Source organism: Podarcis pityusensis (genome assembly GCF_964106645.2).
Source record: "Podarcis pityusensis genome assembly, chromosome: 5".
Classification (NCBI taxonomy): domain Eukaryota; kingdom Metazoa; phylum Chordata; class Lepidosauria; order Squamata; family Lacertidae; genus Podarcis; species Podarcis pityusensis.
The window spans coordinates 100,633,744-100,661,453 of record NC_138032.1 but is presented as its reverse complement, the minus strand read 5'-3'; the positions used below and the strand labels follow the sequence as shown (position 1 = coordinate 100,661,453).

General features: G+C 48.1%; 1 protein-coding gene and 1 long non-coding RNA gene across 2 annotated transcripts in view; both read left to right on the top strand.

The window, feature by feature from the left end:
• Positions 1-27,710, top strand: part of LOC308477263 (uncharacterized protein) — a 110,944-nt gene that overhangs the window by 122 nt on the left and 83,112 nt on the right. The gene's annotated exons all lie outside the window — the stretch shown is intronic.
• Positions 14-27,710, top strand: LOC308477271. The gene is made up of 3 exons (XR_013986425.1): positions 14-136; positions 3,518-3,593; positions 27,471-27,710. It is a non-coding gene; the product is annotated as an uncharacterized lncRNA (long non-coding RNA).

Sequence of the window (27,710 nt, the reverse complement as noted above, 5' to 3'; positions counted from 1 at the left end):
TGAGTGAGTGAGTGAGAGTGAGACAGGGAGCTTCCTAGTAGAGATGGAAGGGGAACCCAAGGGTCATCTAGTCCAACCCTCTGCAAAGAAGCTCAGAGCTACAATTCCCAGGTCTTCTTTGGGAATTCTATGGGAAGTAAGAGTTTCCATATTCATGAGCATTCACTTAGAGTGCGCTCATGTTTTTACCTTTTATTGAAAGCGGTCGCAAGTGACTTGGGTGGAGTATAAATAATAAAATTATATTGCTCCCGCTGCTGTTCTCTTAGCCTAACTCAAATCCAACCCAATACCAAACCTTAATCCTAATGCTCACCCTAACTCAAACCTAATCCTCACTCTAACCCTAACCTTAACCCAAACCTAAGCCTCAGTCTAAACCTAAACCTAATTTAACCCTAACCCTAAGTAATAAAATTATATTTCTTCTGCTGCTGTTCTTCTCTTACCGTAACTCAACCCCAACTCTAACTCCTAATCCTAATCCAACTCAAACCCAACTCTCACTGTAACCCTAACCTTTACCCAAACCTAATCCTAAACGCTTTGCTTCTTTTTGTGGTGTTTTGTGTTATTGCTTCATTTCGTAGGTTATGAGGCTTTCTTTGTTTCTTGTGGTGTTGCTTCATTTAGCAGTTTTTTAATTGGCTTTTGTGTTTCTTTTGGTATTGCATCATCGTCATAGGTTGTTTGGATTTCTGATTAATTTGCTTTGGATTTCTGGTAGCTCTGCTTCTTTATGATTTGTTTCTGTGTTTCTGGTGTTTTGGCTTGGTTATGTCATAAAATTGAAGAAATACCACCAGAAGCACAAAAACCAAGAAATATTCCCAAAATGAGGCAAAACCAGGAGACATGAAAACCAAGCCAAATCAATGGAAAAGAAACAATCTCACCCAAAACCGCAGAACCATTCAAAGTAAAAGAAGCAAAACAATTAAATGCAAAAAAACAAGCAAAACCACCCCAAATTAAACAAATCAGCAGAAAACAAAAAAGAAGCAGTAAAACCACCAATTACAAAGCAATGCCACAAGAAACTGGAAACCAGTTTTTAAAAAGCAAAACCAGAAACTCAACAAGCATGCAATTTATGGGAGTCCAAAAGCACTTCAAGCAACAGAAATTAACCAACATAGCATACTAGTTTTCACATAGTCTTGGGTTTCTGGTGAATGTGCTTCGTTTGCAGCTGGCTTCATTTCTTTTCCATTGGTTTAGCTTGTTTTTTGGACTTTTGCCTTATTGCTTCTTTTGAGAAGTTTTCTTGTTTTTGCATTCTGGTGGTAATACTTTTGAATGCTTTGGGGGTTTCTGGTGAATCTGCTTTGTTTGGGATTGGTTGGCTTCTTTGTCAGTTTCCATTGATGTTGCTTTTACATGGTTCTTCTGCTTCTTTTCAGTAGGTTTTTGTGTTTTTAGTGGTTGATTTCATTGTTGGAATGGTCATTAGACATTTCTGGTGGTTTTGCTTCATTTCTGGCGGTTTTCCTTTTTTTCTTGGGATTATCAGATCTCATACAAATTAATATTCTCAAAGGTGCAAAACCCAAAAAACCTAGAAATGAAGCAAACTCACCATAAATCCAGCACCCAATCTGTTATGTATTAACCTTGGACCCTAGAATGCAACAACTGATTGGTCTTTTCCTGCAGGCCAATCAGGCTCCAAGAGGGAAGCAGAGTTAGCCAGTCAGACGGGACTCATTGTGTAAATAATGTATATAAAAGCCTGAGGTTGGGGGGGGGGGCAATAAAGAGCATGAAATACATACAAGACTCTGAGTATATTTCACAATCGTAATTTATATAAAAGAATCTATGAAATGAAAACCACAGAAAAAATTCAACATAATCCCCAAAACAAACCAGAAACAACAGAAACAAACCACATCCACCAAAGATGAGAAAACCAATTGAATAGAACCACAAGAAACCCACGCAGTAAACATCTCAGGGAAAGGCGAAATCACCCCCACACCATGCAAAACTAAGGTTTAACTGGCTTTGGGGTTTCTGCGCAATTTACCTTTTCCCTCTTGTTGGGGGTTTCTGGTGGTATTTCTTCTGCTTCTCACATTTCTGCTTCTTTTCAATTGGTTTTGGGATTCTGGTGAATTTGGATATGATTTGATTGAAGTCTCTGTCTGGCAATTTTCCTTTTTCATGAATTCCTTCCTTGTTGGGTTTCTGGTATCTCACTTTTGGTTTTCACATTTCTCTTAGTTTTGCTATGTTTCAGGTAGTTTGCTTATTTTTTGGAATTATCCAGTCTCATAAAAATGAAGCAATATCATTAGAAGCTTAAAAAGCATGAAAAAAACCCCAGGCACTAACCCTAACCCTGAACATCCACCTATCCCCTGCCCTAACCCTGATATTCTGGTCATCCATCTTGGGGATAACAATCTGGTGAGGTAAATTCAGTTGAGATCACTAAATATCTCCATCAGCTGTGCTTCCTCATCCCTGAGCTTATCATAGTTTGGTTTGGAATGTTGTAGAGGTGCTTATGGAGTGGGGGCAGCCTTCCTAAGAAGGTGGATGGGCAAGACATAAAGCTAATCATTCTACAACGACGTTTGTGTTTGAAAATGTGGCTGCTTATATCCCTCATGGCAGAATTATGTTCTGTGCCCCACAGTTGTATAGACCTGGTGGTATGCATCTTTCCGATTTGGGTTGTGACATGATTCTTAAGGATCTGCAAAGAGCTCTGTTTGAGCACTTGTGTGTTTGTGGGTGGAGGTGAACAAGCACACCTGCCCAGACTTAATTTGATTTGGTTACATTGGTCGAATCTGACTAGTTTTGCCGATCCTCAAGTTGTTATATTTAATAAATACAACCTATTTATCCACTTTTGGTTGTCTTGACTCTTCCTCCTGATGTGCTAGGAACCACTCCGTTTGGGGGGCACTGCAAAACATGCGGTTTTTACTGCAAACATTTTGCCAGACTTTGGCCTTGATTTGGAGTGAATCAGACGATGTTGGGTTTTGGGGTGACCTTATGACCCCTGTCAGTTACTTGGTTTGTCGGGCAAAATGCTACAAAAATGCTACAATGTCTGGCAAAATGCTACAAAACTTTTGCCAGACTTTGGCACCAGTTTGGAGTGAATCGGACAATGTTGGGTTTTGGATATTAATTATGAACCCCGGTTTGATGTATCAATTACTCTGTTTATGGGGTGTTACAAAATGTGGGGGTTTTGCTGCAAAACTTTTGCCAAACATCAGTTTTGATGGGATCCCTGATTTGGGGGTTTGTAGTTAAATGAAGCATTCTTTCAGTGCTTCTCGGGAAATGTGCAGTTTCTGTCAGATCAAACTAATACTACTGGATAAAATTATATGGTTGTTGATTATCAGACAGTTCTCCCATTTATCAAGGAAAACGTCTGTTATGGGTGGCTTTTGCTTGGTGTGTGTGACTGTTGACAGACAGATTTGAAAAGGAACACAGCTTCCTCTGTATGTCTCACAGTAACTTACTGGCCTTTTTGATTATGCAGTCGGCTCACCCAACACTTCCAGCTGGATTCCGAGGACAGGAAATGATTCTGCTAAAGGCTTTCTGTGAATATACCGGTAATTCCAGTTGATTTGTTTTAATGGTCACATAAAGGCACTTTCTTTGGTTATAAAATGATGTTGTGAGTCTTATATCTGAGCAGTCAATAAACTCCCTCCCCCACAGAAACGCTTGTCTTACTTCTTCTTCTTCTTGGCATCCATACTTACATGTTTGTTTAAAGAAAGACTAACCCCACCCCGAACCCCACCTCCAGCTTTCATCTTATTATTCTAGTGACTAGTCAGTGTTCATAGCAACAGTTGCTTGTGTTACTAGACAAACTGCCCTGAAAGACAGTTACTATGAACTACATGTGTCTTCTTGATATATAAAGTTGTTGCTAGTTTCTGCAAAACACTTCTTTCAACAATCTTTCAACAAGAAATAAATGAATAGGAGGCTGCTCTAAGGAAGAAGTGTGATTACATCTGGAATATCAGACTCTCTGTATTTTTGTTTATTTACTTGATTTAGGGGTGGCTGCTTCACCCCCTGGCTATGCCCATGTCCCCAACTAACTGAGCTTCTTGGGATCATCCTGTCATGCTGTGAGCTACTACATTATCCTGCACTTTACAGAACCTTCCTTAGAGAATAAAAAACTGAGGCAAATTTCCAGTCTAAACAGGCTACACAAAAAGAAACAGCAGCGATTCTTTACACGGACACTGGCACCAGAGCCTGCAATAAACCCAGATGCCAACTTCGCTGCCACATACACCCGGACAACACCATTACTGGCCCCAACAACATCACACATACCATCTCGGGACTATTTAATTGCTCATCGTCTAACATTGTGTATGCCATCAAATGCCAACAGTGTCCTTCAGCTCTCTATATTGGACAAACAGGCCAAACCTTACGCCAAAGAATAAACGGACATAAATCTGACATCAAGAATCACAAAACAGAGAAACCAGTAGGAGAACACTTCAATCTCCCAGGACATTCTATACAAGATCTCAGAGTAGCTGTTTTACTACAAAGGAATTTCAGAAATAGACTGGAAAGAGAAGCTGCTGAATTACAACTCATTACCAAACTTAAAACAATGGAGAAACCTGGTCTGAACAGAGACATCGGATTCTTATCTCATTATACATGACTGTCAGAGCTGCTTCCAGATCCTAGCTCACAGAGGATCACGCTAGCCAGCGATCATTAAATAAAAGTCTTTATTGAGTTACAGTTTCCATTCTCAAGCTGCTGCGTGCAACTCTACGTCTCATGGTTAGATCGGCGAAGCCCCATCTGAGTCTCCGCCCCTTGTACACCAACTTAATATCCTAGCCTTGCTCCACCTTTTCCGCCTGACTGTTCTTCTCTGGGTCCCTCTGCCCCCCGGGGTCTCTTCCTTCCGGGATTCCTCTGACGCTGACGCTGACCCCCCTGACTCTTCTCCCTCCTTTCGGCGGGCTTTAGGACCTGGCTCCCTTTCCGGGCTGCCTACTGCGCCACCTTCCTGTGCATTTGAACTTGGCACGCGCGCCCAACCTTCCACCTTCCGTCTGACCGTTTCTTCGCTCCCCGATGGAGGTGTGGCCACTCCTGACTCGTGCCCTCCCCCCTGTTGTGAGCTGCCAGCGCTTGATCCCTGGCGCCCTTCCTCTTCCCTGCTCTCTGGCGGTGACGCTGGTCCTGATTTCCAACTGCTCCCCTCTGAGTCCCCTCTGGCTCTATCTTCCTGGGGTGTCCCCCTAGGCTCCCCCCTTGCCCTGGCCACTGGTGCTCCTTTCTGTGAATCTTCTGATTCACTGGAAAGACTCGGAGATCTCGGGTCGTCGTCATCACTCATCTTTTCTTCTGCCTCCTCTCCCTCGCTCTCTGTTTCCTCCCTTGCCCTTGCCTCTGCTCCTGAACCCCTGACATCCATCCCCCCCTCGAAGCCCCCTCTTCCCCCCTCCCCTCCTTCCGGTGCGGGATCTGGGTGCTGCCGTGTCAGGGGGACGAATGTCGGATACAGTTCGCTTCCCGTGGCGGGTCGCCATCCGAAGTCTTCCGGTTCTTCCTCCCTGCTCTCGTTGACGACGGTCACCTCCGCTTCCATCTCTGTGCCGCCGTGCTCGAAACCCGGGTCGTCCCCGAAAACGTCCATGTCCGTCTCTCCCTCGTTGCCTTCTGGAGACGTTGCTCGTCCTGGACCCTCCAGCCACCTTCTGCGGAACTGCTCCTCTGGTCGATCATCCCACCAATACGAGGGTTCTGAAGCAGATCCCGAGGGTGACCCCTCTGGGGAACGGGCGTCTCGTGTCGGTTCCTCGTCCGAGTCGAACCCCCGGAACGTGCTGGCTGAAAGCGTGGGCGTGAAAAGCCAGTCGTCGAAAAAGTCTGCTGGCATTGGCCTATGTGGGAAGAGGGCATGAAACTCTTCTTTGAGCAGAGGTTCGTCTAAAGCGTAGCCCGGCACCCAGCTGTTGGCACTGGCCGGGGTGCCCTCCTTGGCGAGAAGGTATTCTACCCCCTCTTCCCCCCATCTGGAGTCCAAAATCTCCGTGACTTCGTTGATGAGCTCCTCCTGTGCCACTCCCCCTTGCCCGGTTCTCTCTCGGAGCGGACCCGGTGCCGTTCCTGGTTCCTGAAACCTGTGAGGTGCCTTGTAGGGAGTGAGCACCGATCTGTGGAACACCGGATGCATTCTGGAACCCTCCGGAAGAGCCAGCCTGAAAGCCACCGGGTTGACCTGTTCGTCGACTTGGTAGGGCCCCAGTTGTTTATGCCCTAGTTTCTTCTTCGCCAACGACCTGGCCGGCACTGCGTGGGCTGCTAACCAGACCCAGTCTCCCACATGGATCTCTTCGCCAACCCTTCTGTGTTTGTCCGCTTGTACCTTGTATGCGTGTTTAGCCAGCTCCAGGTGCCGCCGTAGCTGATCGTGGACCTCCTGCAACTCCGACGCGAACGCATCTGCTGTCTGCGGCTCCCCCTCCCCCATTCTTTCCAGTCCCGGGAAGGTTCTAGGGTGCCTCCCGTTGTTGGCGAAGAACGGCGTGACCCCCGTGGACACGTGCTTCGTGTTGTTGTAGGCGAACTCGGCGAGAGGCAGGTAATCCACCCACGTCGCAGGCTGTTGATTCGCATAACATCTCAGGTACTGCTGCATGATGGCATTGACCCGCTCCGCTTGCCCGTTGGTCTGCGGGTGTCTAGCCGACGCCAGGTTGATCTTGACGTTCAGGAAGCCCATCAGCCTCTGCCAGAAGTTTGAGATGAACTGTCGCCCTCGGTCGGACAGAATAGACCGCGGCAGACCGTGAACCTTGAACACGTGGTCTATGAACAGTTTGGCGGTTTGTTCCGCCGTGGCCACCTTCGCACACGGAATGAAATGTGCCATCTTGGAGAACAAATCCACCACCACCAGCACAGCCGTCTTGCCCCTCGAGCTGGGCAGATCCGTGACAAAGTCCAGGGCCACTCTCTCCCATGGCTCGAACGGAGTTTGCAGCGGTTCCAGCAGTCCGGCCGGCGGTCTGTGCACTGGTTTGGCCCTCTGGCAGGTGTCACACCTCGCCACGTAGTCCGCGACTTCCCCTCTCATTCCGGGCCACCAGAAGTCTCTGGCTACTAATTCCACCGTCTTCTCCTTGCCAAAGTGCCCGGCAGTGGGCGCGTCGTGCAGCTGCTGCAGTACTTTGGCGCGAAGTTCGTCTCCCGGCACGTAGATGGCCCCTTTACGGATGAGCAAACCATCTCGCAGCTGGAACTCGTCGGTCGCTGCCGTGCCCCTGTGCACCTCTGCCATCTTTGCTTGCGCGAAGGAGTCATCCTGCAACGCTCGTCGCACCGCATCCAGGTCAACTGTTGCCGCCGCGCACGCCCACACTGTCGGTGCGAAGATGTGCATGGCGGCTGCTGGCGTTGCCTCCTCCAGATACTGTGGCTTACGGGAGAGAGCATCCGCCATGATGTTGGTGTCCCCCGGGACATACTCTATTCGGAAGTCGAAATTCGCAAAGAACTCAGCCCAACGTATCTGCCTCTGGTTCAGGAACTGTGCCGTGCGCCAGTGCTCTAGATTCTTGTGGTCCGTGCAGACCTGCACCGTGTGCTTGGCGCCGATCAGGAAGTGCCTCCACGCTTTGAACGCTGCATGAATGGCCAGCAACTCCCTGTCCCAGATGGTGTAGTTCTGTTCGGACTTGCTGAGCTTCCTTGAGTAAAACGCTCCCGGCCTCCAAACCCCCTGCGGGTCTTTCTGCAGCAGGACTGCTCCCACGGCTCTGTCCGAAGCGTCTGTCTCCACCCTCATCGGCCTGCTGGGGTTGACATGAAGCAGCTGCTCTTCCGACGCGAAGAGACGCTTGAGTGCCTGAAAGGACTGCTCCGCCTGCTCTGTCCAGATGAACTTCTTTTTCTTGGAGCTGAGCGTGTCCGTGATGGCCGCTGTCTGCATCGCAAAGCCTTTGATAAACTTGCGATAGAAGTTCGCGAAGCCGACAAACCGTTGGACCTCCTTCCGGTTGCGTGGGCTTTTCCAATCCAACACTGCTCGGACCTTGGCGCTGTCCATGGCGAGCCCTTTATCAGACAACTTGTAGCCCAGGAAATCCACCTCCGTCACGTCGAATTGGCACTTCTCCAGCTTGGCGTAAAGCCTATGTTGCTGTAGCCTGCTCAGCACTTCCTTGACGTGTCTGTCATGCTCCTGCTGCGATTCCGAAAAGATCAGGATGTCATCCAAGAAACAGACGCACGTTTTGTAGAGGAGCCCCGCCAACACGTGATGCATGAAAGCTTGAAAAACGTGGGAGCCATTTTGCAATCCAAAAGGCATAACTCTATATTCGTAGGTGCCCAGGGGCGTGAACATGGCTGTCTTCCACTCATCTCCCTCCCGCATGCGAATGAGGTTGTATGCCCCTCGCAGGTCCAACTTGGTGAACACTCTGCCCTTCCGTACCTTTGCGAGGAGGTCGTCGATTCGGGGCATGGGGAAGTCCGATGGCTTGGTCACACTGTTCAAGATGCGAAAGTCCACTACAAGTCTTTTTTGGGGCGTGTCCCGCTTCTTAACAAAGAATACCGGACTGCCCCCCGCTGCCTTGGACTCTCGGATGAAACCGCGCTCCAAATTATGATCTATGAACTCTTTGAGTTCCTGCAGTTCGTCCTCAGACATGGAATACAGCTTCCCTTTGGGCAGCGCCGCCCCCGGCAGCAGGTCAATTTTGCAGTCATATGGTCTGTGGGGGGGTAGCCTGTCTGCCTCTTTCTCGCAGAAAACCTCCAAAAATTCTGCATACTTGTGGGGAACCGCTTGCAGCGTGCCTAGCTGCAGCTGTGACTCCTCTTCCCCTCCTTCCTGCCTGGGCACGATGCAGTGTTCAGCGCAAAAGGAAGAGCCGAAGGTCAGCTGCCTCTGGTACCAAGCCAGCGTCGGGCTGTGCTTGTCCAGCCAACTCATGCCCAATACAATGGGCGTGTCCGATAGTTGAGTGACATTGAAGCTGATGATTTCCCTGTGATTCCCAAGTCGCATCACCATTGGTGGCGTCTGCTGCACCACTTGCCCCCCTAGCAGCTCCCTGCCATCCACCGTGACAACCTGCAGGGGCAGCGTGGCAGGCAGCAACTGTATAGCGTGCCGGTCGACAAAGTCCTGCCCTATAAAGTCCGCATTGCTTCCGGAGTCAATGGTGATTGGCACGTCCATGGTGATTCCATTGGGCAGCTGGAGCGACGCGGTGAGCTTCACTACCGGTTTGGGCGGGAGGGGGTCCATGGGCTGTAAAATCTCTGGGGACTGCTTCACTGACACGTCTGGTTGGGCCCCAGTGCCTCTTCTTCCAACCAGACTCCTTCGTTTCCCTGCTGTGGTTGTCCTTGCTGCGTTGCTGCAGTTACCATTGCTGAGGCTGCAGTGTGCTTGTGGAGCCTCTGGGGACACTCTTTCGCCATATGCTGTGGATCATCGCAGATGTAACACTTCCTGTTCCCTCTAGGAGGCTTCGCTTTCACTGCTGCCGGTGCTAGGGCTCTGGCTGCTGACTGAGCCCTTGCACCTCCAACCTCCATAGGTTCCGCTCCTCCTCCTGGCGGAGGCGTGGATTGCGCACGCGCTGCTTCTCTGGGAAGGAAGGAGGAGCCCCTGGCTGGTTCGCGCCCTCCACGCCCTTCGTCCCTGCTCCACGGACGTCCTTCCAGCCGCACCCCCACCGCCAGCGCCCTCTGAACGATCTCCTGCGTGGTCCGGGGTCTCTCCCCCCTCGCAATTTCATCTTTAACCGAGCCGTGCAATCCCTCCCAAAACAGGTCTCTTACAGGAGCCGAATCTCTGTCCCATTCCAGGGCACTGACCAAAGCGAAAAAGCGGGCATGGTACTGCCTTACGCTGGCCCTCCCTTGCTTCAGTCCATGTATCTCCTGCCGAGCAAGATCCACGTCAATGCTTGATAAAAAGCACCCATCCATCGCTTTAATAAAGGCATCCGCATTTTGGAGCGCCGGATCCTTATCTCTCCACAAATTGCGCAGCCATGCTTTAGCATCTCCATGCAAATGGGACATGATGAATCCCACCTTCTCTTGCTCATCTCTAAAGTCTTTGTTCAGCAGTTGCAGTGCACACATTACATCTGCTCTAAAGTTGGGGTACTGTTGCAAATTCCCATCGAAGTGAGAGACCAGACCGCCTGTTCGTCTCCCCAACCCAATCCCCTCCGGTTTGGGTGTCAGTTGCCCTTGCTTCGTAAGCACTTCCAACCTGACCTGGAGATCCCTGTAGGCGGCAGCTGCGTCCTCCTCTCTCTTCCTGGATGCAAGAGCCTCGGCATTCAGTCGTGTCACTGCTTCTCTGAGTTCCACTATCTGCTGTTCGGCCGTCATGTTGTCTGCCGTTCGTGAGCTCGCTAGTAGGCACCCGCTTTCTCTCCTCTCCGCGAGGACGTAGATGCCCACAATCTGAGATGGGGCTTACTGTCAGAGCTGCTTCCAGATCCTAGCTCACAGAGGATCACGCTAGCCAGCGATCATTAAATAAAAGTCTTTATTGAGTTACAGTTTCCATTCTCAAGCTGCTGCGTGCAACTCTACGTCTCATGGTTAGATCGGCGAAGCCCCATCTGAGTCTCCGCCCCTTGTACACCAACTTAATATCCTAGCCTTGCTCCACCTTTTCCGCCTGACTGTTCTTCTCTGGGTCCCTCTGCCCCCCGGGGTCTCTTCCTTCCGGGATTCCTCTGACGCTGACGCTGACCCCCCTGACTCTTCTCCCTCCTTTCGGCGGGCTTTAGGACCTGGCTCCCTTTCCGGGCTGCCTACTGCGCCACCTTCCTGTGCATTTGAACTTGGCACGCGCGCCCAACCTTCCACCTTCCGTCTGACCGTTTCTTCGCTCCCCGATGGAGGTGTGGCCACTCCTGACTCGTGCCCTCCCCCCTGTTGTGAGCTGCCAGCGCTTGATCCCTGGCGCCCTTCCTCTTCCCTGCTCTCTGGCGGTGACGCTGGTCCTGATTTCCAACTGCTCCCCTCTGAGTCCCCTCTGGCTCTATCTTCCTGGGGTGTCCCCCTAGGCTCCCCCCTTGCCCTGGCCACTGGTGCTCCTTTCTGTGAATCTTCTGATTCACTGGAAAGACTCGGAGATCTCGGGTCGTCGTCATCACTCATCTTTTCTTCTGCCTCCTCTCCCTCGCTCTCTGTTTCCTCCCTTGCCCTTGCCTCTGCTCCTGAACCCCTGACAATGACTAAGCCATTTCTCACCTTCTCACCCCATGCCTTTTCCTGTAAGACCTATTACAGTCGTTAAGAGTCGTCAACAGGCTCATCTCAGCTATCTGCCAATCTCCGATTCCCACCACCCTTCTAAGTAATACCCCTCCCCACCTTCTCAATATATAGAAGGATCTGGTAACTTCTGTTTCAGTGTATCTGAAGAAGTGTGCATGCACACGAAAGCTTATACCAAGAACTAACTTAGTTGGTCTTTAAGGTGCTACAGGAAGGAATTTTTTTACAGCGATTCTTTATGTATGACTTGTGCTTGAGCGCCTGATATCTCAGAAAATCAACATCAGTGTTGGGGTGGGTGCGTCAGGGCATTTCCAAAATGTTATTGTCAGAGCTGCTTCCAGATCCTAGCTCACAGAGGATCACGCTAGCCAGCGATCATTAAATAAAAGTCTTTATTGAGTTACAGTTTCCATTCTCAAGCTGCTGCGTGCAACTCTACGTCTCATGGTTAGATCGGCGAAGCCCCATCTGAGTCTCCGCCCCTTGTACACCAACTTAATATCCTAGCCTTGCTCCACCTTTTCCGCCTGACTGTTCTTCTCTGGGTCCCTCTGCCCCCCGGGGTCTCTTCCTTCCTAGATTCCTCTGACGCTGACCCCCCTGACTCTTCTCCCTCCTTTCGGCGGGCTTTAGGACCTGGCTCCCTTTCCGGGCTGCCTACTGCCCCACCTTCCTGTGCATTTGAACTTGGCACGCGCGCCCAACCTTCCACCTTCCGTCTGACCGTTTCTTCGCTCCCCGATGGAGGTGTGGCCACTCCTGACTCGTGCCCTCCCCCCTGTTGTGAGCTGCCAGCGCTTGATCCCTGGCGCCCTTCCTCTTCCCTGCTCTCTGGCGGTGACGCTGGTCCTGATTTCCAACTGCTCCCCTCTGAGTCCCCTCTGGCTCTATCTTCCTGGGGTGTCCCCCTAGGCTCCCCCCTTGCCCTGGCCACTGGTGCTCCTTTCTGTGAATCTTCTGATTCACTGGAAAGACTCGGAGATCTCGGGTCGTCGTCATCACTCATCTTTTCTTCTGCCTCCTCTCCCTCGCTCTCTGTTTCCTCCCTTGCCCTTGCCTCTGCTCCTGAACCCCTGACATCCATCCCCCCCTCGAAGCCCCCTCTTCCCCCCTCCCCTCCTTCCGGTGCGGGATCTGGGTGCTGCCGTGTCAGGGGGACGAATGTCGGATACAGTTCGCTTCCCGTGGCGGGCCGCCATCCGAAGTCTTCCGGTTCTTCCTCCCTGCTCTCGTTGACGACGGTCACCTCCGCTTCCATCTCTGTGCCGCCGTGCTCGAAACCCGGGTCGTCCCCGAAAACGTCCATGTCCGTCTCTCCCTCGTTGCCTCCTGGAGACGTTGCTCGTCCTGGACCCTCCAGCCACCTTCTGCGGAACTGCTCCTCTGGTCGATCATCCCACCAATACGAGGGTTCTGAAGCAGATCCCGAGGGTGACCCCTCTGGGGAACGGGCGTCTCGTGTCGGTTCCTCGTCCGAGTCGAACCCCTGGAACGTGCTGGCTGAAAGCGTGGGCGTGAAAAGCCAGTCGTCGAAAAAGTCTGCTGGCATTGGCCTATGTGGGAAGAGGGCATGAAACTCTTCTTTGAGCAGAGGTTCGTCTAAAGCGTAGCCCGGCACCCAGCTGTTGGCACTGGCCGGGGTGCCCTCCTTGGCGAGAAGGTATTCTACCCCCTCTTCCCCCCATCTGGAGTCCAAAATCTCCGTGACTTCGTTGATGCGCTCCTCCTGTGCCACTCCCCCTTGCCCGGTTCTCTCTCGGAGCGGACCCGGTGCCGTTCCTGGTTCCTGAAACCTGTGAGGTGCCTTGTAGGGAGTGAGCACCGATCTGTGGAACACCGGATGCATTCTGGAACCCTCCGGAAGATCCAGCCTGAAAGCCACCGGGTTGACCTGTTCGTCGACTTGGTAGGGCCCCAGTTGTTTATGCCCTAGTTTCTTCTTCGCCAACGACCTGGCCGGCACTGCGTGTGCTGCTAACCAGACCCAGTCTCCCACATGGATCTCTTCGCCAACCCTTCTGTGTTTGTCCGCTTGTACCTTGTATGCGTGTTTAGCCAGCTCCAGGTGCCGCCGCAGCTGATCGTGGACCTCCTGCAACTCCGACGCGAACGCATCTGCTGTCTGCGGCTCCCCCTCCCCCATTCTTTCCAGTCCCGGGAAGGTTCTAGGGTGCCTCCCGTTGTTGGCGAAGAACGGCGTGACCCCCGTGGACACGTGCTTCGTGTTGTTGTAGGCGAACTCGGCGAGAGGCAGGTAATCCACCCACGTCGCAGGCTGTTGATTCGCATAACATCTCAGGTACTGCTGCATGATGACATTGACCCGTTCCGCTTGCCCGTTGGTCTGCGGGTGTCTAGCCGACGCCAGGTTGATCTTGACGTTCAGGAAGCCCATCAGCCTCTGCCAGAAGTTCGAGATGAACTGTCGCCCTCGGTCGGACAGAATAGACCGCGGCAGACCGTGAACCTTGAACACGTGGTCTATGAACAGCTTGGCGGTTTGTTCCGCCGTGGCCACCTTCGCACACGGAATGAAATGTGCCGTCTTGGAGAACAAATCCACCACCACCAGCACAGCCGTCTTGCCCCTCGAGCTGGGCAGATCCGTGACAAAGTCCAGGGCCACTCTCTCCCATGGCTCGAACGGAGTTTGCAGCGGTTCCAGCAGTCCGGCCGGCGGTCTGTGCACTGGTTTGGACCTCTGGCAGGTGTCACACCTCGCCACGTAGTCCGCGACTTCCCCTCTCATTCCGGGCCACCAGAAGTCTCTGGCTACTAATTCCACCGTCTTCTCCTTGCCAAAGTGCCCGGCAGTGGGCGCGTCGTGCAGCTGCTGCAGTACCTTGGCGCGAAGTTCGTCTCCCGGCACGTAGATGACGGATGAGCAAACCTTTACGGATGAGCAAACCATCTTGCAGCTGGAACTCGTCGGTCGCTGCCGTGCCCCTGTGCACCTCTGCCATCTTTGCTTGCGCGAAGGAGTCATCCTGCAACGCTCGTCGCACCGCATCCAGGTCAACTGTTGCCGCCGCGCACGCCCACACTGTCGGTGCGAAGATGTGCATGGCGGCCGCTGGCGTTGCCTCCTCCAGATACTGTGGCTTACGGGAGAGAGCATCCGCCATGATGTTGGTGTCCCCCGGGACATACTCTATTCGGAAGTCGAAATTCGCAAAGAACTCAGCCCAACGTATCTGCCTCTGGTTCAGGAACTGTGCCGTGCGCCAGTGCTCTAGATTCTTGTGGTCCGTGCAGACCTGCACCGTGTGCTTGGCGCCGATCAGGAAGTGCCTCCACGCTTTGAACGCTGCATGAATGGCCAGCAACTCCCTGTCCCAGATGGTGTAGTTCTGTTCGGACTTGCTGAGCTTCCTTGAGTAAAACGCTCCCGGCCTCCAAACCCCCTGCGGGTCTTTCTGCAGCAGGACTGCTCCCACGGCTCTGTCCGAAGCGTCTGTCTCCACCCTCATCGGCCTGCTGGGGTTGACATGAAGCAGCTGCTCTTCCGACGCGAAGAGACGCTTGAGTGCCTGAAAGGACTGCTCCGCCTGCTCTGTCCAGATGAACTTCTTTTTCTTGGAGCTGAGCGTGTCCGTGATGGCCGCTGTCTGCATCGCAAAGCCTTTGATAAACTTGCGATAGAAGTTCGCGAAGCCGACAAACCGTTGGACCTCCTTCCGGTTGCGTGGGCTTTTCCAATCCAACACTGCTCGGACCTTGGCGCTGTCCATGGCGAGCCCTTTATCAGACAACTTGTAGCCCAGGAAATCCACCTCGGTCACGTCGAATTGGCACTTCTCCAGCTTGGCGTAAAGCCTATGTTGCTGTAGCCTGCTCAGCACTTCCTTGACGTGTCTGTCATGCTCCTGCTGCGATTCCGAAAAGATCAGGATGTCATCCAAGAAACAGACGCACGTCTTGTAGAGGAGCCCCGCCAACACGTGATGCATGAAAGCTTGAAAAACGTGGGAGCCATTTTGCAATCCAAAAGGCATAACTCTATATTCGTAGGTGCCCAGGGGCGTGAACATGGCTGTCTTCCACTCATCTCCCTCCCGCATGCGAATGAGGTTGTATGCCCCTCGCAGGTCCAACTTGGTGAACACTCTGCCCTTCCGTACCTTTGCGAGGAGGTCGTCGATTCGGGGCATGGGGAAGTCCGATGGCTTGGTCACACTGTTCAAGATGCGAAAGTCCACTACAAGTCTTTTTTGGGGCGTGTCCCGCTTCTTAACAAAGAATACCGGACTGCCCCCCGCTGCCTTGGACTCTCGGATGAAACCGCGCTCCAAATTATGATCTATGAACTCTTTGAGTTCCTGCAGTTCGTCCTCAGACATGGAATACAGCTTCCCTTTGGGTAGCGCCGCCCCCGGCAGCAGGTCAATTTTGCAGTCATATGGTCTGTGGGGGGGTAGCCTGTCTGCCTCTTTCTCGCAGAAAACCTCCAAAAATTCTGCGTACTTGTGGGGGACCGCTTGCAGCGTGCCTAGCTGCAGCTGTGACTCCTCTTCCCCTCCTTCCTGCCTGGGCACGATGCAGTGTTCAGCGCAAAAGGAAGAGCCGAAGGTCAGCTGCCTCTGGTACCAAGCCAGCGTCGGGCTGTGCTTGTCCAGCCAACTCATGCCCAATACAATGGGCGTGTCCGATAGTTGAGTGACATTGAAGCTGATGATTTCCCTGTGATTCCCAAGTCGCATCACCATTGGTGGCGTCTGCTTCACCACTTGCCCCCCTAGCAGCTCCCTGCCATCCACCGTGACAACCTGCAGGGGCAGCGTGGCAGGCAGCAACTGTATAGCGTGCCGGTCGACAAAGTCCTGCCCTATAAAGTCCGCATTGCTTCCGGAGTCAATGGTGATTGGCACGTCCATGGTGATTCCATTGGGCAGCTGGAGCGACGCGGTGAGCTTCACTACCGGTTTGGGCGGGAGGGGGTCCATGGGCTGTAAAATCTCTGGGGACTGCTTCACTGACACGTCTGGTTGGGCCCCAGTGCCTCTTCCTCCAACCAGACTCCTTCGTTTCCCTGCTGCGGTTGTCCTTGCTGCGTTGCTGCAGTTACCATTGCTGAGGCTGCAGTGTGCTTGTGGAGCCTCTGGGGACACTCTTTCGCCATATGCTGTGGATCATCGCAGATGTAACACTTCCTGTTCCCTCTAGGAGGCTTCGCTTTCACTGCTGCCGGTGCTAGGGCTCTGGCTGCTGACTGAGCCCTTGCACCTCCAACCTCCATAGGTTCCGCTCCTCCTCCTGGCGGAGGCGTGGATTGCGCACGCGCTGCTTCTCTGGGAAGGAAGGAGGAGCCCCTGGCTGGTTCGCGCCCTCCACGCCCTTCGTCCCTGCTCCACTGACGTCCTTCCAGCCGCACCCCCACCGCCAGCGCCCTCTGAACGATCTCCTGCGTGGTCCGGGGTCTCTCCCCCCTCGCAATTTCATCTTTAACCGAGCCGTGCAATCCCTCCCAAAACAGGTCTCTTACAGGAGCCGAATCTCTGTCCCATTCCAGGGCACTGACCAAAGCGAAAAAGCGGGCATGGTACTGCCTTACGCTGGCCCTCCCTTGCTTCAGTCCATGTATCTGCTGCCGAGCAAGATCCACGTCAATGCTTGACAAAAAGCACCCATCCATCGCTTTAATAAAGGCATCCGCATTTTGGAGCGCCGGATCCTTATCTCTCCACAAATTGCGCAGCCATGCTTTAGCATCTCCATGCAAATGGGACATGATGAATCCCACCTTCTCTTGCTCATCTCTAAAGTCTTTGTTCAGCAGTTGCAGTGCACACATTACATCTGCTCTAAAGTTGGGGTACTGTTGCAAATTCCCATCGAAGTGAGAGACCAGACCGCCTGTTCGTCTCCCCAACCCAATCCCCTCCGGTTTGGGTGTCAGTTGCCCTTGCTTCGTAAGCACTTCCAACCTGACCTGGAGATCCCTGTAGGCGGCAGCTGCGTCCTCCTCTCTCTTCCTGGATGCAAGAGCCTCGGCATTCAGTCGTGTCACTGCTTCTCTGAGTTCCACTATCTGCTGTTCGGCCGTCATGTTGTCTGCCGTTCGTGAGCTCGCTAGTAGGCACCCTCTTTCTCTCCTCTCCGCGAGGACGTAGATGCCCACAATCTAGGGATGGAGCTTACTGTCAGAGCTGCTTCCAGATCCTAGCTCACAGAGGATCACGCTAGCCAGCGATCATTAAATAAAAGTCTTTATTGAGTTACAGTTTCCATTCTCAAGCTGCTGCGTGCAACTCTACGTCTCATGGTTAGATCGGCGAAGCCCCATCTGAGTCTCCGCCCCTTGTACACCAACTTAATATCCTAGCCTTGCTCCACCTTTTCCGCCTGACTGTTCTTCTCTGGGTCCCTCTGCCCCCCGGGGTCTCTTCCTTCCGGGATTCCTCTGACGCTGACGCTGACCCCCCTGACTCTTCTCCCTCCTTTCGGCGGGCTTTAGGACCTGGCTCCCTTTCCGGGCTGCCTACTGCCCCACCTTCCTGTGCATTTGAACTTGGCACGCGCGCCCAACCTTCCACCTTCCGTCTGACCGTTTCTTCGCTCCCCGATGGAGGTGTGGCCACTCCTGACTCGTGCCCTCCCCCCTGTTGTGAGCTGCCAGCGCTTGATCCCTGGCGCCCTTCCTCTTCCCTGCTCTCTGGCGGTGACGCTGGTCCTGATTTCCAACTGCTCCCCTCTGAGTCCCCTCTGGCTCTATCTTCCTGGGGTGTCCCCCTAGGCTCCTCCCTTGCCCTGGCCACTGGTGCTCCTTTCTGTGAATCTTCTGATTCACTGGAAAGACTCGGAGATCTCGGGTCGTCGTCATCACTCATCTTTTCTTCTGCCTCCTCTCCCTCGCTCTCTGTTTCCTCCCTTGCCCTTGCCTCTGCTCCTGAACCCCTGACAGTTATGATAGATGGAACCATGGGTGTAGCCAAGGGGGGGGGCGCAAATAAATAAAAATAAATAAAAATACATAGCTAACTGACGTTCTGCACCCCCTAACAAAAGGCCTGCCCCCACTAACAAAAATCCTGGCTATGCCCATGGATGGAGCCAACTACAGTAATTCTGGTTTTGTCCCCACCCAGAAGTGTAGCATGTGTGGGCTGTTGGGGGCACAAATGTGGCCCCGTGGGCCCTGGGCACAATTGTGTCAGGGGGCACAAACAGGTAACCCCACAGCAGGCTCCCTCATTGGTGCCTGGCTCCGTGTGAGAAGGAGCTGACCTAAGCTGCTGTGCTTCTGCTGGTCACAATTTCACCCAAAATCTGACGTTCTGCATTTCACTCAAAAATGCTGCCAAACTGTTGCAAATGCTCCCCTGAAAGGTTTTTCGGTGGAAACAACAGGGTTTTTATCATCGGAAAAACCCTCGACGTCTTAACTTGCGGAAAAATAATTTTTTAAAATAATCCCTAACCCCAACCCCAACCCCAACCCCTAAACCCTAACCCTAACCCTAACCCTAACCCTAAACCCTAACCCTAACCCTAACCCTAACCCTAACCCTAACCCTAACCCTAACCCTAACCCTAACCCAATCAAAGCTTATTCGTCTTCTTTCTATGCATATGGCAGCAAAAACAACCATTTTTCCTGTGTTTCGGATTATTTCACTTCACTTTGTGATTTTTGGGTGCACAAAGAACCTGAAACCTGGTGAAAATATCCAATAAAAGCTTATTCGTCTTCTTTTTATCCATATTGAACTAAAAGAATTCTATTTTGCTTTATTTGACATTACATGACTTCGTTTGTGACTTTTGGTTGACTATGCATCCACACCCACAAAATAGAAAAAAAGATAAATACGCCCAAACAAAGCTTATTCATCTTCTTTCTCCGCAAGCTGACAAAAAAACGTTTTTATCTACTTGCACTTTGATGTGCTTTCGAACTGCTAGGTTGGCAGGAGCTGGGACCATGCAACCGGAGCTCACCCCATCGCGGGGATTCGAACCCCCCAACCTTCTGATCGGCAAACCCTAGGCTCTGTGGTTTAACCCACAGCGCCTCCCGCGTCCCCTTTCTTTTTTTAAAAATTACTTTTTTATTCAAAATTAAAACAAAACGTATTATCCAGAAACATATCATCCTTATTTCCCCCTTTTTTCCTCCCTCCCTCCCTCCCCCCTCCCCCCACAGGACCCACCCACCCCCACCCTTCGACTCCCCTCAGTTCCAGTCTTTGATTTCTCTAAAAATGTTGTTTTTTGCATGTTACACAGTTGTATTTATCCTCAAACTGTTTAAGTAATAATTATCAATAAGAAGTTTGTGAATGTTTATTCAACCAGCCAAGGAGTCCAGTTCGCTTTGTTGTGTCTTCAAATACTTTGTAAAGGGTTTCCATTCATCTTTAAAGTCACAGTTATCCTTGTGCCGTGGCTTGTATGTCAGTTTTGCCAGTTCTGCATAGTCCATCAATTTTTTTGCCATGATTCTTTAGTTGGGGTTTCTTCAGTCTTCCATCCTTGTGCTATTAAAACTCTCGCGGCCGTTGTCGCATACATGAAGATGTTTTTCAGCTTTTTTGGCAGATCTTTCCCTACAATCCCTAATAAAAATGCTTCAGGTTTTTAAACAAATGTTAAATGGAACATTTTCTTCAATTCGTTATATATCATTTCCCAAATTTTTTAAATTACCTTACAATCCCACCACATATGATAAAATGTCCTCTCCTTTTCTTTACACTTCCAATGTAGATTTGAACTAGTTTTGTACATTTCCCCTAACTGCACTGGTGTTATATACCATCTGTACATCATCTTCATGTAATTCTCCTTCAGTAGGGAACAATCTGTAAATTTTAAATCAGTTTTCCATAATTTTTCCCAGTCTTCCATCATAATGTTGTGACCTACATCTTGGGCCCATTTAATCATAACTGATTTTACCTCTTCATCTTTTGTCTCCCATTCTAATAGTATGCTGTATACGGCCTTCAGTAATTTCACTTTCCCTTCAATCACTTCTGTTTGAAACCTAGATCTTGTATAACTAAATCCTTTCTTGCTGTCTTCTTTATGTGTTTCATATAGTTGTCGATAATGCAACCAACTCTGAAAGTGGTCTTTGATCTCATCATAATCTCTTAATTTCCATTTTCCATCATGTTCCTTTAATAAATCAACATATGTGAGTCATTTTCCTTTCTTTCCAAGTGGTTTGAGCAGTAATGCTTCATGTGGTGAAAGTCTTTTGTTTCAATAAGTCTTTGTATCTCTCCCATACTCTCATTAGTGATTTCCTGATTATATGGTTGTAAAAACTTCTATGAACCTTCCCTTTCCCGTACCATAAGTATGTGTGCCAGCCGAATCTGTTGTCATGTCCTTCCAGTTCTAATGCCTCTTGCTTAATCCAATCTCATCCAGTCCCTGATCCATACCAAACAAACAGATTCATAATACAATTTAAGGTCTGGGAGGGCAAACCCGCCTCTATCTTTTATGTCTGTAAGTATTTTATGTTTTATCCTTGGCCTTTTGCCCCCCCCCCCGATAGATTTTGAAATCTCCTTCTGCCATTTTTTAAAACATTCATCTTTCGGGATGACTGGTATGGGTTGAAAAAGAAATAGCATTTTTTGGGGGGCCGCTAGGGGCACTTTGGAAGATGGCCGACAATACCATCTCTCCGGCTCACACGAGGTAATTAAGAGGCTAATGATGGGAGTAAATTAGCCTCCCCATTTTCCCAGGGGATGGGGAAACGCTGCCTCGTCCGCAGTTGCCAATAAATCACCCCCGAGTTTGAAAGACTTTTGGATCAGCGTGAAAATCCACACAGGACTATAACAATGTTTGCTTCAACTTGCTTGTGGAGATAACTCAGAGATTATTAAGAAGAAAAATAATAACAACAAGAAGATTGGAAGACGGAGACTTCCGGGCTGGTGCCTCCGGTAATGGCGGAATTCCTCTGATCAGGAGGAATTTGCCCCGTGGGAATCTGGGTCTGGCCGCCACGGCGAAGGCGGAGACCCACAAAAAATCACAGGCGGGAGAAGCCTGTGAGCGTGGGATTCGGCGGGCACCCTTTGCGCCTCCCCTACTCGCGCCTCCCCTACTCGCGGGGAAACCCAGCTTCGGGGGCGACGTGGGGTGAGCGGTGTGGTGCTTTGAATCATCTGCTTCTTCCACGGAGCGAAGCCGCATAGCTGTTGCCAGAGAGCGCTGACTTTTTCCTGTGGACAATTTGACTTTAAAGTAATTACCTGCGAGTAGAGCTGAAGCGGGAGAATTGGATTTTTAAAAGTTTAATTTGGTATTGTAACGGGGAGGCTCAATACAGGAAGTCCGCCTTCCCCTTTTGAAAATAGACTGAAGCAATGAGGCTGCAAGCTGAAGCCTTGGAAAGCCTTTTGTAAAAGACTAAATTTCCATCGGTAAAGAACATTAACCCCCCCCCCTTGGAGGCAGGAGAAGGGGGGGGAAGTTGTGGACTGAGTATGTCTGCAGGAGAGAGCGAAGAGAGCTAAAATACCGCTGCTCTGACCCTGGAAACGGGCTGCTAGCAGGACTGACGTCTTTTGGAATGTTCATTGACAGCGTTTAGAACGTTCATTGACAGCTAGCTAAATAAGAGAAATACATTGTTTCTACTGTCTCCGGTTGCTTCTAAAAAGCAGTAAAAGTAACTGAAAAACTGAAACTAACTTTGGATTGTTTGAACTGTGTTTAAAAGAGGACATTACTGACTAATATAAATAGAAACTGTTTCCCCCTAGTGGAAGCCTTTGAAACTGGTTGGTTTACAAGAGCTGGGTTGGGGGAATTTCCAGCTGCAAGATAAACTGTGAGACTCTGGGACTGACCTTGAATCTTTTAAGTGTTATGGCAAATGGGAAGGAAAAAACAGACCAGTCAACTGCTGAAAAAACATTAAGGTCTGGGAGGACTTGGCACCAACCCAGGAGAGGCTCAACATCAGGCCCCCCTGCTTCTTCTGCTGCTGCTTCTGTACCAGTATATTCGAAACCAAGAGGAATGTCGACAGAAGAGGCCTTAGCGGTTGCATTAAATAAGATAAATGATTCACTGGAACAGCTTAACAAGAAAGCAGATGCGACAAATGCGAAAGTGGATGTTGCAACCATTAAAATCGACCTAAATACAGAAAGTATAAATAATCTGGGACAAAAGGTGAATACCAATACAGAAACCATCCAGAAATTGATACAGGAATCTACTTTGATATGGCAGACTGCGGAGGAAGCCAGGGAGAAAGCCGTTGCTGCTGAATGTAAAGTAACACAACTGGAGAGAGCGAGAGTCCCAGCCCTACAGAGGCAACTTGATGAACATAAGTTGACGCTTGCTATGATTGAACTTAAAGAAAAACAGACAAATCTGAGGATCAGAGCCCTACTTGAATTGGAGAAGGAAAGTTTGACAGACTTTCTCACACAGGAATTTGCAGACTTTTGGGACTTGGACTTGGGTCAAGAAGAGTTTAGAATTGTGAGGGCCTTCAGACTTGGAAGAGGAGGGAAAAAAGAGAAGAATAGAATAAGAGACTGCTTGATCACCCTTCGAACTAAAGAAGAGAGAGATAGAATCTTGGGTTGGCATTACCAGAAGAACCTAGAAGTACAACAGTCAAGAGTGGAAATTTTTAAAGACGTCCCGAAATATCTTTTGGATCTTAGGCCTAACTACAGAGATATTGTTGCCCTGCTGAGAAGGAACAAAATCATCTTTAGGTGGGAATTCCCCCAAGGTCTATCCTTCAGTTTCAAAGGAAGGAAAATAAAAATAAGATCAGTAGAAGATAAAGTTTTTGCATAAATACGAAGAAGATCTGCAGAAGGGACTTGGAAAAGAGCCAGGAGCATCGGACAGAAGATCATCAGATAGAGGACTAGAGCAAAAAGCATCGAAGATCACCAAACAGGGGAATATTGGATATATCAGCATTATCCTTTGGATTGGATCTCCCAGTGAACGTGTCACCACTACCACCAACAGAAGAAGAGCAAGCATTGGGTGCAGTTGGAGGAATATCAGTGTAATTACATGATGGCGTTGCAGGTTTTGAGCTGGAATGTGAATGGATTAAATTCCCCAGAAAAAAGGCGGAGAGTCTTTCATTTATTGAAAAAAGAACATTTGGACTTGATTTGTTTACAAGAAACACATGTGATAAGGCTACACAGGAAGATATTGAGTAATAAAAGACTGGGCCAAGAATTTATCTCATCAGATAAAGTTAAAAAAAGAGGAGTGGTCCTTTATGCAAAGGAGAGCCTATCACCGAAATTCATATTCAAAGATGACCAAGGAAGATTTGTTGCAATTGAAATTCAATCACAAGGAGAGAAATTTCTGATTGTAGGTATTTATGCACCAAATGAAGGAAAATCGGAGTTCTTTTAAGAAGCTACACGAGACTCTGATGGATTATATGGACTATAATATGATCTTGATGGGAGATATGAATGGAGTGGTGTCTACAAATATGGACAAGGCACAGAGACAGGTAGTCACCAAAGATGGTAGACTACCAAAAACCTTTTTTGACATGACTGAAAATATGGACTTAGTTGACATTTGGAGAATGAAGAACCCTCTGGGAAGAGAGGGAACCTTCTTCTCTGAGGCTAAAATGACATGGACAAGAATTGACCAAATCTGGGTAACTAGGAGATTGGCTCTGAAGATCAGTAAAGTGGAGATTTGCCCCAAAACTTGTTCCGACCATAATGCTGTGAAGATGGAAATGAAATTGACGCCAATTGGTTCCTTTAGATGGAGGATGAACGACACTTTGTTCAGGAACGAAGAGGTGACCAAGAAGGCCAAAAAAACTCTAAGAGATTATTTCGAGATAAACATGAATACTACAGTGGAAAAAAGAGTAATTTGGGTTATGAGAGGATTCCTAATACAATTAATTTGGGTTATGAGAGGATTCCTAATACAACAGAATGCAATTAAGAAGAGAACTCAGAATGAAAAAAAGGATAAAATCCTGGGGAAAAGGAGAAGGAAAGAGAGAAGAAATTGAGAGCAAAACCAAAGTCACAGGAGATCCTGAAAGAGATAAAGTTATACCAAGTACAATATACGAAGCTGATGAATCAGGAAATAGAATGGAAGATTAAACAGATGAGGCAAAAGACATTTGAATCGGCAAATAAGTGTGGAAAATTGTTGGCCTGGCAAATGAAAAAAAGACAAAAACTCAATACTATTACGAATTTGGAAGTGGAAGGAAAGAATATACAGAATCCAGTGGAGATCAGGAAGTGTTTTCAGAGGTATTTCAAACAACTTTATACACAGGAGAAGCAGAAAGAAATGGACATTGATCGATTTTTGAAAATAAATGGACTACACAAAATCTCTCAGGAAAAACAGCTAATGTTGAATTACAAAATAACGGATCAGGAGGTGGAAGGGGCCATCCAGAACATGCAATTAGGTGAATCTCCAGGACCAGTTGGTTTGACTTCAAGATATTACAGATCTTTGAAAGAATGGTTAATACAACCATTGAAGGAAGTCTGCAATGAAATATTGGAAGGGAGAAAGGCACCAGAGTCGTGGAAGGAAGCTTACATTACACTTATACCGAAAACAGAGACTGAAAAGACACAGCTCAAGAACTACCGCCCTATATCGCTGCTTAATGTGGATTACAAAATTTTTGCAGATATTTTGGCTAAAAGATTAAAAAAGGTATTAGTAGAAGAAATTCATAAAGACCAAGCGGGCTTCCTCCCGGGCAGACATTTGTCTGACAACATGAGAAATATAATTAATATTCTAGAAAAATTACAAGTGAATATTAATACTAAGGCAGTCTTGATATTTGTGGATGCAGAGAAAGCCTTTGACAACATTTCTTGGAGTTTTATGAAGAAGAATCTACAGGGAATGGGGGTAGGTCAAGGTTTTGAAAATGGTATAGGTGCAATTTATTCAGAACAAAAGGCAAAATTAATTGTGAACAATGTAGTGACAGAAGAGTTTAAGATTGAGAAAGGGACACGACAAGGTTGCCCAATTTCTCCATTGCTTTTTATATCGGTCCTTGAGGTTTTGTTAAATATGATTAGAAAGGACCAAGAGGTTAAAGGTATACAAGTGGGAGCTAAACAGTACAAATTGAAAGCATTTGCTGATGACTTAGTATTGACTTTACAGGAGCCAGAATCTAGTACCAAAAGGGTATTGGAACTGATTCAAGAATTCGGACAGGTAGCAGGTTTTAAGTTGAACAAGATGAAAACTAAGGTTTTAGAGAAAAACTTAACTGTGAATGAGAGAGAGAAGTTTCAGGAGGAGACAGGACTAACATTGGTTAAGAAAATGAAATATTTAGGGGTTAACATGACTGTCAAAAATGTGAATTTATTTAAGGATAATTATGAAAAATGTTGGATTGAAGTGAAAAAGGATTTAGAAATATGGACAAATTTGAAGTTATCATTGTTAGGCCGAATTGCTGTAATAAAAATGAATGTGTTGCCAAGGATGTTGTTTTTGTTTCAAACATTGCAAATTTTGGATAAGATGGATTGTTTCAAGATGTGGCAGAAAGATATTTCCAGATTTGTTTGGCAGGGCAAGAAGCCTCGAATAAAATTTAAGATATTAACTGATGCCAAAGAAAGAGTTGGATTTGCCCTGCCAGATCTTAAACTTTATTATGAATCAGCTGCTTTTTGCTGGCTGAGAGAATGGCTGCTTCTTGAAAACACCGACGTGTTGGATCTAGAAGGTTTCAATAATGTATTTGGTTGGCATGCATATTTGTGGTACGATAAGGTAAAAGTATATAAAGCGTTTAAGAATCATATTGTTAGAAAAGCATTGTTTAATGTATGGATAAGATATAAAGATTTGTTAGAAAAGAAAACCCCAAGATGGTTGTCACCAATGGAAGCGAAGGCACAGAAAAAACTCAATATGGAGGCCAAATGGCCGAAATATTGGGAAATTCTGGATCAAGATGGAGACAGAATAAAATTGCAGAGCTTTGAAAAATAGAAAAATAAAGTGCGAGATTGGCTCCATTATTACCAAATAATGGAGGCATACAATTTGGACAAAAAAGTTGGTTTCCAGGTGGAAAAATCAAAATTGGAAACAGAATTGTTAGATCCAAAAATTAAGAATTTGTCAAGAATGTATAACTTGCTGTTGAAATGGAACACTCAGGATGAAATGGTGAATCAGCTATGATTAAATGGGCACAAGATGTTGGACATAACATAATGATGGCCGACTGGGAACAGTTATGGACCACAGGTATGAAATTCACGGCATGTAATGCCCTAAGAGAAAATTTAATGAAAATGATTTATAGGTGGTACATGACACCAGTCAAGCTTGCAAAAATTTACCATTTGCCCGACAATAAATGTTGGAAATGTAATGAGACTGAAGGTACATTCTTTCACCTTTGGTGCACATGCCCAAGGATTAAGACATTCTGGGAGATGATTTATAACGAAATGAAAAAGGTATTCAAATATACCTTCCTGAAGAAAGCAGAGGCCTTTCTCCTGGGCATGGTCGGCCAATTGGTGCCAAAGAAGGATAGAACTTTTTTTATGTATGCAACAACAGCAGCAAGAATACTCATCGCGAAGTATTGGAAGACACAAGATTTACCCACCCAGGAAGAATGGCAGATGAAGTTGATGGACTATATGGAACTGGCGGAAATGACTGGCAGAATCCGAGACCAGGGAGAAGAGTCGGTGGAAGAAGACTGGAAAAAGTTTAAAGACTATTTACAGAAATACTGTAAAATTAATGAATGTTAGAAAAATGTTGGAATGAAGTTATATGGCTTTAGTAGAAATGTTATAAGGAATTAAGTATAAATAGATTAATAGAGAATTAAAGGGAAAAATAAGGTTAGAATGTGTTAAGATAATTATAGGATAGAAAACAGAGGAAGATGGAAAGGAATTGCTGAAACAATTAACAGAAGTGGAATACAAAAAGGGAGGTGTGAGGAGGTTGTGGAAATAAGTGAATGAAAGATAAGATAGAGAAATTGTTTGATGTGTTTAACTGTTTTTGTTTTGTTTTGTTAGTTTAATGTGTTAGTGTTATGTAGTGTTTTTGTATTGTATTGTATTGTTTTTGTAGTGTTTAAATTGTTGGAAAAGTAATAATTTTTTTTTTTTTTAAAAAAGAAGATTGGAAGACGGGATTTGTAAAGGATAACAGCAAAGAGACAGAAAGATGGGACATGTGAACATCAAAGCAGCAGAAATATGAGATGATTGGACCCTTTCCTAACTCGAAGCATGGATACCCCCAACAAAAATTTAAAATTCAACTAAATATTTGGAGTTTATTATGTATTGGTATAATTTGGAATTAATGTGATATGATTGGTTTGTTAATTGGAAATTTAATAAAAATTATTTAAA